Here is a 10,758-nt window from a genome sequence, read left to right on the forward strand (position 1 = left end):
CCACCATATCAAATAACCTCATTCTATTTTATAACTAAATACCAGCACTCAGTCTACTAATTCTAGGAAAATTTCCCAAAATTATTGTGCACACTCTAATAATATTTCACTTTATCTTTGTTAGAAAATAGGTAACTAAGCCAGACACCAGTGGATCACGCCTGTAATACTAGCTACTCAGGAGGCTGAGATCTGCGGATTGTGGTTCAGAGCCAGCTGGGGCAGGACAGACTGTGAGAATCTTATCTCTAATAAACCACTAGTAAACTGGAAGTGGCACTATGGTCCAAATGGTAGAGACCAGGGACAACACCCATGCCCAGAGGTCAAGCCCCATGACCAACAACAACAAAAAAAAGAAAATAAGTAACTGTAATATGAAAACTCCAAGTTCATAATCAATTTATACCTCCCTGATGAAAGGAACTGCTAAACTATAACATTCTTGATTTCTAGCTCAAAATACTAGAAATCATATTTTATCCCTTCACTAAACACTACACTGCCTGGGGACCCCATCTCTGGTTAACACAGTCTTATTGAAAAAATGACCTGCCCAATTCCTGATGGAAACAGAATGCAGGTCTTTTGGAACAATCGTTTCCACATTGTAGCTCACCTAAATTGTTTACCATTAGAAGTATTTTGATTGCTTTTTATACCCAACATTTTGAGAGAAATGTACTACTTCATAATGTTATTAAAGAAAGACTGATATAAAAATTACTTTTCACCCCAGATAAATATTTTACCTTTCATATACACAAAAATGCAGTCTGACATATTAATTTTAGGAATGAGAGGTTAAAAATCATAGGCACCAAGACCTAAGTATGAATTAAAGACTCTTTAACTTGTGAATACAATTGATTTAAAAAGACATCAATACTGCTGCATTTTTTAATTCCCTATGATAATGATAATGATTCCCTATGATAATGATAATGAAAATCATAAACTATTAACACTTAAAAATAACTCATTTTCTTGGGAGTAGGACACAAAACACAAGGTTAATTCTAATCACTTAAAAAGACCTTTATACTAAAAATTCACTCATAACTATAAAGATTCTAAAACTAACTGAAGTACAGAGACACAAAGCAAATAATTTAACTATCATGTACATTCAATGGACTGTTAATAGAAAACAAAGTTATACTAATAATTAGCTTACCCAATTCACTTACATTATTTTATTCTATTCCATTTACTTTCATAAAAAGTGGGTTTTCATAAAATGAGGCATAAAAAAGCCTATATGCCCACTTACATTTTCAGATCTTAACAATATTTATTTCAGAAAATTTAGCTCTATAGTGAATGAACTGAAATAATACTAAAATATTCAAAGGACTTTCAGAAATTGCAGGACTTCCTCTGGGATGTTATGTATATTGGAAAAGATATTCAAAAAGCCTTATTTGTTAAAGTTGCCATAGTTACTCCCACAAAAGAGCCATTGGTAAAGATCCCTGTGCATGTACAAAACACCTTCAAATGCAAACACAATCTGGACATGACACATCCTTTTTGTTTGTTCGTTTTTGGAAGGAATATCTAACAAGCATATCGACAATACTTATTTTGTCGATAAGATGGGATATTCAAACGTAATATGGGTTTGATTACCTCTTAGTGCGAATAGATATGGTCTTGCAAAGAAAGTGATTTTCTACAGAAATCCGGAGTTTATCCAACTTGTGTTTCACAGGAATAACCAGAGAGTAATACCTATTTGGTCAAGTCGGTCCAAATCACTCCATGAGTGTATCTTAAAAGTATAACCAATTTAAGAGGTCAAATATGAATTTTGTACTGACAATGATCTTACAGCAATAACTTACTACCTAATTATGTCTGTATCTTCTTACCTCACATACAATAAGAGCTGAAAGTGGTCTGTTTATCTAACTTAATGCTGTAAATGCTTTGATTATGATGACTTTTTTAGTAGACAAATAATATGTACAGAAGGGTGGTTCCACTGAAATGACATGACAGAACACTGATAAATAAAACATTGCAACACAGTTAGCTCTTTTCAGCCTCACCATGTCCAGATTGTCAAGCAACATTGCAAAAGCACACACACACATATACATGTATACACATGTTCGCACATGTACACACACATATACATGCATGCTAAATTCAGGGTTTATTGTACAAAAAATTTCAAATAAAATATTAGTGATTAGGACAAATGATAATATGCCTTATTACAAAATAATACATGAACCATCACCACCCATGTTACATTTTACCTGCCTCTCCAAATGTGACCACTTAGTTTATTTTTAATTAATTGATTACCTTATTAATTCGTTTGGTGCTAATACTAGGGCTTGAACTCAGGGCCTGGCATTGTCCCAGAATTTATTTTTTGTTTCAGTTTTCTCAAGGCTAGCATTTTACTGCTTGTACCACAGCTCCATTTCTAGCTTTTTCTGGTTACTTTCAAATCAGAATCTAATGGACATTTTTTTTCTTGGTCTGCTTTCAAACCACAATCCTCAGATTTCATCTTTCTGATTAACTACTACTAAAGACATAAGCCATCAGTGTGGCTTCTACTTTTTCCTCTATATTTATCTAATGCACATACTTAAATAGTAATTTAAAACTGAGAGTATAGAAGCAAGATTTACAGTGATGATACTGTCCTGTCAGAAATTCAAGTTAGTAATGTAAATTATTCTTAAGACCATACACAAAAAATACCATATTATAGTGTAAGAGAACTCACTATTGAACATATGATCATTAAGAGCTTTCTAATAGATCCATTATTTATTGTTACCCAACATTAGAAAAATGTATGAGGCATTGGTAAAATAGAAGTCCTTTGCATGACTACATACATTCCTTGTTTTTTTTTTTAAAGACACTTGCTTTCATCTAAAAAAGTAGGCCTGTCTATTGTCTTCATGTGATTTCAATAATTGAAAGTGCTTAGTGAGAAGGTCAAAATGTATTAGTAGTCCTTAACTATCAATTCTCATTTTTCTTCTTGGAGAATATAATGATCAAATCAATAATTCAGAATCAGAAATCTATAGTTCAGTATCATGCCTCCAGTGAAAGTGGATCACCAGTAAGAAATCCTCAATACCAATTTGCACAAAGTTTTGTCACAGATACAATCTCCCTGCCTTCTCTAGCTGCTTTACTACCTTCCTATTTCTTCATTATACAGGAAAAGTTGATTCACCTGATTTCAGTCATATCTGTTGCTATAATTATCAAGGAATTAGTTTATTGTCTGTAATTTGGTCAAAGTTATGTCTCTTTATGTAGGCTACTATAAATGTATTTACTAATTTCAAGTAAATACATAAATTCTATTCCCACTTTTTTAAAAAATAAAATTCTGTTTGCTCTATAAATTCATCAGAGGCATGGATTTTGTGGCTAGCTAGGTCATTGCACATCATCTGTCTCTCTCTCTCCCTTTCTTGGTTCTCATAGATAATATGATTGCTCCATAATTATCCTGATTTACTTTGCTTTCATATTTTTGGTTGCATCATTTCAGTTTTTGCTCTGCCATTTCCCAAGTCATTTATATAGAAGGCGTTATTTCCTAATTTCTCATTCCTAGAATAAGCTGCACATGAAGATATCACTGGTCCTCATTGTCAGTGTGTACATTTGAATACGGAGGAACATCTTTCCTCTGCTCTCCATCAATTCCCTACTCTCCAGTTAGAATAATTTCGAATAGTAAAATTGGAAAAAGAGAAAATAAATCATGGTGAATAAACAGTTGCAAAAAAATCATTGGATATTTCTGACCAGTTCAACAAATGTGAACTATTAGGAAAATACATGGACACCACATTCCCACTGGCACTCAAAGTTTCTGGTTAGGCAATTCTTAGGAATATGAAGAACAAGATGAAAAAATAAGGAATGATATCAATTGCAAGAAAAAAAATGGAGAAGGATCCAAGCAAATTTCTTCATTGGGCTGCCAAAAATATTCGGCTTACTACAGTGCGGAGACTTCTTTCCCAAAAGGCCACTCATGTGAATAGTAGGGATGACGATGAGTATACCCCTCTTCATCGAGAAGCGTACAGTGGACAATTAGACATTGTCAGTGAGTTGGTGTCTCAAGCGGTACATGCAATAATGTAGATGACTGGACACCCCTGCACAGTGCATATACGTGGAATAATACCGGAGTGACTTCTTTATTACTTCATCATGATGCAAATACCAATGCCCAACTAAAGGCCTCTTGTCCCCCTTACATCTTGCTGCTGAGAATTGAGCTAGCAAAGATACGCTGGATCTCCATCTGTTGAACCATTATATAAAACCAGGCCTGGAGAACAACATAGAAAAAATTGCATTTGATATTGCCAAAAGGATAAGTATGTATCACTACTTCTATGAAGTTGTGGAAGGCTGTACAAATTGTTCACCTATGTCCTAATGGTCGGGTTAAGTTTCTTAAATTTCAAAAATGCAAGTCGATCTTTTGTGTCCCTACAAAATATTTTCACAATCCAAATAAGAGCAATATATTTTATTTTGGTCTGTCATGGGGCTTGAACTCTGGGCCTGGGAGCTATCTCAGTGCTCTTCAGCTCAAGGTGAGCGCTCTACTACTTGAGCCTCAGCTCCACTTCCAGTTTTCTAGTGGTTTATTGGAGATAAGAGTACCACAGACTTTCCTTCCCAGGCTGCCTTGGAACCATGATCCTCAGATCTCAGCCTCTTGTGTAGCTAGCATTATAGGCATAAGCCACATGTGCCCGGCAACACCAATATTTTACTGTAAAAATTCATGGATTCCGCAGAATTCTTCCAAGTGAATTGCCTGCATTGGATGTCAAAATGTATTCAATAGTTTTTGTATACATGTATAATGATTTCTTCAGAGTTTGTGATTTTTTAATCAGAAACAATTTTAACTTACCTGTTGAAATGAGTAGTACAGAAACTAAAATATTTCTGGTGCTTGTCTGAAAAAGTATATTTTAAAATATACTATATTCTATGTTTGCATAATGTTCATAATTTACTTTATTTTCTCCTAGATATACTTTGAATTCTACATTATTTTATAATATTTAGGTTCATTAATGTGTCCTTTCTGATTGCATTCCATATAGAAACAGTTTGATTCCTTTTTTTCTAGGTCTTAATATTATTTTTCTTTGGGATAAAATGACAATGTTGTCTAATTTGAAAAGTTTTTTAAAGTTTATGCTATGTAAACGCCTTTCTGAGGTGAATATTTAATACACTGATGTCAAACTAAATTTAATTATATGAATTACGTGTATTGTTACAGTTGAAATTTTGTAATCAACTTTTTAATAACTGTTTTTCATTTCTTGCATCTGAAGAATGAAACATATGGAATACTTCTCAAATTTTCATATTATCCTTGTGCAAGTGCCATGTTAATCTCTGCATTGTAATTTGAGTATTCGTGCTGCTGAAGCATGTAGTATCCTCTAAATTTAAGTAGTTAATGATGCAATCTTTATACAAGCCTATATCTATGGGTGCCTACTTGTAACAAAGAAACTGTATTGTTCCGAACAATGCTATCGATCTTATTTCCCTAAAATTCTGTGAATAGCAGAAAAAATTATATTGATCAGTCAATTGCTCACATTTGCAAATTTTTTGTCAATGACTATCTTAAGTCTTTTTATTTGGAATTTGATCGTACTCTCAATTATTTATAGATAGGTCCAAGGTGATGGCTTTTTCAAGAACTTATTTATCCAACTGTGTTAGCTATGTGGACCTAATGGATTCAAAGTAAGCGTTGCTTAAGAGGTACTTCTAAACTTCTTCAGCTGATATTTTCCCAAATGAGGTGTTACTGTCACAAATGTCTACCTGAGCCTTTACCCTTCTTCCATGTGGGAACAGACCCACCAGAATATCTTACCCTGACAGCATAGATTGTCTTACTAGAGCAAAACTAATCTTGGTTACAAGGGATCATAGAGAGATGAACAGTTCAAACAGAACTGTTCAGACTAGAAGGTATTTTATCAAAATATAATTGTTTATTATACATTCCATTTCAAAAGTAGCTAAAGCCAAGAAGGTAAAAAAATTGTTCATATGCATGATTACTTAATGTCCTGGCCTGTCTACCATCCAACCAGGCAGAAACTTAAACTACTGCCTTTTTATCACCAAATATTTTCATAGTTGCAGGAGAAGTTCATATGTTTCTCCTCGTTATTAGGCATTAAATTGATACTGTTTTAATCACAGTGTTTCCTCTTGCCTCCATGCTGTAAATCTACAAATGGTAAAGCTTTAGGTCTAACTCTATCAAACACTAAGGTAGAGATAATGGAATAATACTTTAAAACAGAGTTGCCTTTGATACAGTAACTACAACAGAACAATGCAAACCTGTGCCTTTTAATTATATTATATATAGTTATATATTTTATATTTATATGTGCTGATTTTATATTTCACAAAGTAAAACTTACTAGAATTAGTTGATAATTGGACAAATAAATTGATATTTATTTATTCCAATAAATAGAATTGGAATATAAATAATTAGGTTTAAAATATATATTAGAATATAAAAAGTATCAATGCAATGTCTTTAGTATTAACTTGTGATATATCCTAACTGTTCTTGGTCTTCTGAATCCACATGGTAAAAAATCAATGTTTTCCTCTAATCTATAATGCATTTTACTCTGCTGCTCTGTTTATTGTTTTAACTCTCTTGTCCCAAACTGTTTTTCTCCATATTTCGGGAGCATTCCTATTGATTATACCTAAATTTTGCTAAGATGTCTAAAAAAACATTATTCTTCTGCAGTCCCCATGGGTCCTAGGATCCCAGGTCCCAGTTACCTGCATCATCAGATAACAGGGGCAAGACTTCTCACCAAGGCCCATGCGCCATGTCAGCACATAGTAATTGAAGACCAATCTCAATTTCTCATTTCCTATATTTCAGGGCCCCAATTCCTTGAAATGCTGGAATTAGCAGTAAGCAATTGTGGAATGCAAGGCAACTTGAAGAATGAAATAAGAAAATTTAAGAAAAAGTACTGTAATTAAAACATTCAACTTATAGATGACCAGCCCATATGAGTGAACAAGTTCACAATGTGTCATAAGATTATTTTTAATACCCCTCCCCTATGATTAATGAAAGATTTTATTCCAACATACGTGGCCCAAAAAATAGTTCCTTGAAGGATAGATCCATAATTGGTCTACCAAAGCCCAAAAAACTTGACTTAGAGGTCAAATGTAATTCAGAAAAATATTTGAAGCATTAAGGAGTGCTTCAAAACACTGGGACTTCAGTACAACATGGTTCTGTGGTATAAAAATGTCACTCTCAAACCAATGATAATCTACATTTAATCTTCTGAAAGTGTATTCCTTTTCAAATAAACTTTTTAAAATCACATTCGTCAAAATGACGGTTTACAAGTTGATGATACTTAGTGACATTACAAGTTTTTTAAGTGTAGGGAGCAAGTTACAATAGAGTTGAATTTTTTACACAGCACTAATGCCAAACACGTTCAACCATTCATTAAATTGTAGAAATAGTACCACCCACAATTTGTGTTTTTCAGTAAGGGCCTTCCAGAAATGTGTTAAATAGGTTAGCCTCCTAAATTTCAAACCCAAACCTGAGCTAATAAATTTCATCATTTAATAAGGTACACTTTAAAAAGTCACAAATAGTTGCCTTATCATATGTTATTTTATGTTTTCCCTCTGTCTAACATAGTAAGAAATATGACTTTAAGTCTTGAATATGGGTATTCATCAGAGATATGACAAACATAATATCTGTCTTCTATTTTTATCATATTCCTCTTTTGGAATAAATTTTAATTTTCTTCTTTTTCCAAAACTTAGAGGCAGTAGAAAATATTATTCCATGTAAAATAAAAGAATCACACCATTGTACAAAGTCATTTATAAAAATTCGTAGTTAGGAATACATTCTAAGCCATTTTTTAAACTTTCTTTTTGACTAAAGATTAATCTTCCAAATGGATGAGAATAAAATCTTGTTTAGGTGCTTCACCTCTCCAGTCTCCAGCAAATTGTTGCTGCAGATGAATCAATTATGGAAATATAAGCTGACATCAGTTCAAGAATATGCAGGATTGAAAGTCCATAGAATGCATATAAACCATTCAAAGTATTAATAGACAGTTTAACACAATAACTATCAGGAAGTTGAAACCAGAGAGGAATTATAGTAAAGACATAGAGTGAATGAAAAATGAACAAGGGGCAAGTACAGCTAGAATATTCAATGTAAACATATGATAAAGGAAGTGGTAAATTGGAAATAAATCTTGGAGAAAGGGTTGGTTGAGAATGATGGAAGGAGTGACTCAGATCTAGGAGCATTGGACAATTAGATGCACATATTTAATTGTAAAACAATTGCACAACCTTTTAAAATTCAGTTAAAAAACATAAGAAACAAAAAAACAGAAAAATCACAACCAAACAGCAATCTCCAGAGAGTATGAATATGACCTCTCAAAATTTTAATCAATTAATGAAGGGCAGTCTTGGGAAAAGCAAACAAAACTGTTCAAAGAGGGAAGTTTGGCATAGGGGAGAATTTTGAACAGAATTAAATAGAATGTCTAAGGTTATAAATCACCTAAATCTGCTGCAAATAGTATCTTTCTTCTACGAGTTTTCTGTCTGAACTGGATAATCCAGTCCTGAGACACACTTGGTAGCTTGTGAGGTTAGAGTGGAAGAAACAAGATCATGAACCCATTACTCCACTGGAGAGAAAACAATACTCTATATTTTCTCTAATCTCTCTTCACTACTCTTTCTTCATACTTTTAAGTCAATTGATTTTGAATTATATTTTTCCTTCTTTCTTCTGGCAAAGTAATTCATTAAATATTATTTGCCATTTTCTTCTTTCATGCTGTTTAATTGGCCAAGTGAGTTCATTAAATATCCCTCTTGCATTTGGTTGCCATGAAACAACATTAATGTTAATGAGGAGAAATCTAATGTAAAACTTTGTCTCCAGAATACAGCCCTAGAAGCTGTGATCACAAATATTTGGCTATTTTTTTCTTTTACCTTAAAAGATTTCTTGTGTCTAAAATGCCCACAAAAATAAGTACTCCATCACTTGTTGGTTCAATCAGAATTGTCTAAGCTCAAAGATATATTTTCCTAACAAGATGATGATAGGAAACAAAAAATACTGCACTTTTATCTTCTCTCTTAAGATTCTCCTTAGATACCATATTAGGAACAGTGAAGTTATTCTAGGCAAAATTATTTCAATAGATTATTTTTCTCTTGGTCTTGCATTTGTTCACCAAGATGGATGGAGGAGAATAGAATTAAATGACCCATACCTTGGAAGACAGTGTCTGTTACAAAAGGACAATGTTTCTATTTCCTACTTCTATGTCCTCCTCTTAGCTCTTGCCGGAGTTCCAATTAATCACAGCTTCTTGGCTTCATGTCTAGTGAAGCTGAAGGACTATATGGGCTCCACCACTGTGAAATCTTCATTATTTCTCTTTTAAAACTCTTTAAGTTGCCTCATTTGGATGTGGAATTTATTTTCATGTCTTCATTCAATCAGTTCTGCATTGTAGTGAGCCAAATAGGCTCTGTAAACTCACTTTAGGGAGTAAAAATACTAACACAATTTATATCAAAAAGTTTTGGCCTCTCCTTCACTGCTGAATACAATATACTTAGCTAAGTCTTCTAAGAAAACTTTTTTTATTAACTTTTCCATTTGCTCAATTCTTGTCTGAACTTTTTGGCATATGTAATAACAGAAGTCTTCACTATCTCATATTAATAAGGATATTACTTTTGTAAGCCACTTAGAAATGTGAAATCATTGAAGTATCCAATCAGATTTTTTTCTGTGTTTCACTGCTTCACATCAAAAGATTTTGTGGAAAGTGTTACAAACAAAAATGTGTAATCCCAACACCTTCTTTCATTGTGAAGAGCACTTTGTCCCTAAATATTTTGACTCAAATTATCTTTTTCAGATAATTACTCTTTGGTAATTAAAGGTAAATTCACAAATTTTGATGCCTTATTTTTTTTTAAGAACTTTGAATTTAAATTCCAATACAACCTTGTTTCAAACAGTGAAAATATATTTCCTGGTTAAGGACAATTCCAAGGAACCCTACAGGATTTACATGTTTGTTTGTTTAGTGTGAAAAAGAGCCATCTTAATACACATTGCTCCCTCTCTACTCTATTAATCTCCTTGGATTTCTTTGCATGAAAGACTATTCTTCCAGGCAATTTAAATTTTCGTAATAGGCTAAGTTGTTAAAATTTTGAACAATTAAAATTTACCTGTCATAACTTTAAAACTCTTGAAAATCCTTTATCAGAACCGCTAATTCACCAATCCTAATTCCACCATTACCATCAAAAAGTTAACATGCTATTTTCATGATATAGTATCCAGGCAGCTATTATATTCCAGTGGCTTTGTTATCCGTATATATAACCATATTAGCTGATGCTAAGCACAATTAATTCCAAGATATGGAACCAGATTTTTTCATTTGTGGTTGTTGTTTTTGATGAACTATGTGATTTCTGTTTTCTTTGGGGTTTCCCCCTGTGGTTTATCCTTCTGATATATCATTTTGTATTGTATATACATTTACCTTAATTAGCGAAGGGAAGAGGAAAAGCATAATGGTGAGCCAATGGACAAAAGGCAAACCAATGCAATAGCAATACTCA

General features: G+C 32.9%; 1 pseudogene; it reads right to left on the bottom strand.

Moving 5' to 3' along the window:
- Positions 1-5,367: 5,367 nt before the first annotated feature.
- Positions 5,368-5,464, bottom strand: LOC138834534 (U6 spliceosomal RNA; annotated as a pseudogene).
- Positions 5,465-10,758: the final 5,294 nt, after the last annotated feature.

The sequence above is a fragment of the Dipodomys merriami genome, unplaced genomic scaffold, assembly GCF_024711535.1.
Source record: "Dipodomys merriami isolate MVZ:Mamm:240054 unplaced genomic scaffold, mDipMer1.0.p SCAF_2181, whole genome shotgun sequence".
NCBI lineage: Eukaryota > Metazoa > Chordata > Mammalia > Rodentia > Heteromyidae > Dipodomys > Dipodomys merriami.